Here is a 2,704-nt window from a genome sequence, read left to right as displayed (position 1 = left end):
AACATAAAAACAGCAAACCAAACATAGTATACATATACATTAATTACATATATATTCACAAAGTATGTTACAAAAGGTGCTCTATTAAGTATAAAAAGGTATAAAATGATATTATATTAATGAATATTTAAAATCATTCAAAAACTCAGTTACAAATTATTAATGAAACACTTCCATATGTGTTCATATGTGTGCATCCATAGAAACATACCTATGTAGTGTCTATAATTGGCAAATGCATTAATTAGGAAGTAGTGGCTGCTTAGCAGTGAGGGGGTAAGAGAAAAGGAAGGAAGTTAGAGGAATGACAGCACTTCCTTGTGTGTGGAAAGAAAAAATATTATGAAATGACATCGTGAGGTTTGCACACATTTATGAATATGCTGAAAGTCCCTGAACAGAACCCTTGAAATATCTGAACTGCATGGTATCTATGGCATATAAGTTGTTCAGTAAAAGTATTCAATGGGTCAGTGGATGAGGGCATTTGTCACCAAGCCTAATTACCTTAGTTTGGGCCTTGGACCCATGTGGTGGAAAGAACACAGATTTCCTCAAGTTGTCTTTTGACCATAAGTGGGATGTGGTACAAAGGTACACACACACACACACACACACACACACACACACACACACACACACACACACACACAAATAAAAGAAATAAGAATTTTTTAAAAAGATGGAATTAAATAGAATAACACAAGAAGTTTGAGTGGTACCTGGGGACAAGATATCACTGTGCGATATCAGTGTTCATATCCTGATCTTGATCGTTGCTTTTTGGCTGTGTAGGAGGATGGCCTTGTGGAAAGTACACACTGCTATTTACACCACTGATCACCAGGAAGTATTTATTCCTGATGGGAAAACTCTGCAATTGACTCTCATGTGCAAGGGAAGCATGGTGGAGGGGAGAGGGCCTTCTTTATATGTTACAATTGTTTCGAAACATAACCTGTAAAATACAAATTTAATTTCAAATATGAAGGCACAGATGACATGAAGGTTTCTGGCCAACACAAGACATCAAGGTGTGTGCTTCTCTGACAGCCACCAATGCACCTGTAGTGAGGATGGGGTGGTACAAACCTTCATTCTATTGCAAGTGAGGTCTAGGTTTTCAGAAGGTTTCCAGTTGGTATCTTTTTGATGAAGATTCTACTCTGAACCAAGAACACTGTGTATGCTTTGGCAGCATGTGTATTGAAAATTGAAAAGATACAGGGATTACCATGACCCTTGACCAAGGATACCATGCAAAGACATGAAACATTCCATGTTTTAAAATAATTTTCTAGAGAGACCTGTACTCCTTCCAGTGTGGACCTGTGCTGGGAACAGAGCCTCTACTCTGATTTCCAACCCATTGAGGCAGAAATTCTTGTCAGGCAAATATACTGGCAGATGTAATGAAAGATCCCCGTTTGATATTAGTGCAGTCATTTCTTCCCCCCTCCCTCAAGCAAAGCACTTATAAATTATTTATTTCTTCTGCCAACAGCCATTTCTTAAGAATAAGAATCTTTTAAGCTGCCCCTTGCTTAGCCCCTAGACATTAGACAATAGACCAGAAAGTACAGAAAGCACATTCCCACCCACTCTCTAGGAAGCTGCCAGACCATAAGAACAGAGGGTATAGATCGTATTTACTGCAGGGCAATTACAAGGCAGGAAATGTCTCTGGGAAGCTGACTGACCACTATAGATTGTGCTGCAGGACAAAAAACGTTTGCCAAGTCAGATATCCTTGGTCCTTGTTCTGGGAACCCCAGGACAGGAAAACATATATCAAGTCAGACTTCAAATGGCTGCGTTGATATGGTTGCAGCCTTGTCCTGAGAACTCTAGGATGGAAAACATCTGCCTAGTCAGATATCCTTGGCACCGAAATAACTGAGCTAATGAAGCTGTGTGACTATATAAACTATACATTTCTGCTGTTTAAGGCTCTTCACATCCCTCCTGCGTGAGGACCATGTCGAGCCCCAGTGCATTTCGTATCCCAAAGTAAACCTCTTGTTTTTACATCAATACTGAGTAAGCGTATTTGTGCAGTGGTGGGTGTCCTCAGGATTGGAGTGAGAGTCTCCTCAACCTGAGGGTCTTTCAGTAGAAGGAAGACTGAAAGTAGAGAGGACAGAACTGGGAAATGTACAATGAGAACCACGTGGAGCAATGCAATGGTGGAGAAGTTGGGTTGAGGTAGAGGCTACCTGAGAGACTGCTCCAGGTAAAGGTCAGCAGCTTTAAATTATGCAGATGTCTGCCTGTCTTTATTAAACCTGGAGCAGGATCCCACAGAAGCCCTGCAATACCAGTTACAACAATGGAGGGCATGAGATCCAGACTAAGAATATGAATTCTAGACAGAAGAATCAGAGGAGGGGATCCAGGCACAGGAGCATGAAAGGAAGGCATCAGCTGTAGTTGCAGATTCTGTAATCCAAGATCTCACAATCAGTAATATTTGCTCAGAGTGGACAGCATCTGAGGACAGTTTAGAGAAGCTTATTTACTGAAATGAGTATTATGTTTAGTAACAATACAGGAAAATAAGAAGAAATATTTGTAAATGGGCATAGATGATACAAAAGGAAAGAAACTGAGTATTGACAATGAGAGAAAGAAAATTTAAGCTTGAATATAATGAGGTAAATTCTCTGAAGAAAAGTGAAAATTGGTAAGATTAAAAATTGCAAAT

The 2,704-nt window shown here is 39.8% G+C and overlaps 1 pseudogene; it reads left to right on the top strand.

The window, feature by feature from the left end:
• The first annotated feature begins 1,186 nt into the window (after window positions 1-1,186).
• Window positions 1,187-1,287, top strand: LOC116899783 (annotated as a pseudogene).
• The last annotated feature ends 1,417 nt before the right edge of the window (window positions 1,288-2,704 follow it).

This window comes from Rattus rattus, chromosome 4 (assembly GCF_011064425.1).
Source record: "Rattus rattus isolate New Zealand chromosome 4, Rrattus_CSIRO_v1, whole genome shotgun sequence".
Lineage (NCBI taxonomy): Eukaryota > Metazoa > Chordata > Mammalia > Rodentia > Muridae > Rattus > Rattus rattus.
This window is presented reverse-complemented; position numbering and strand designations above follow the sequence as displayed.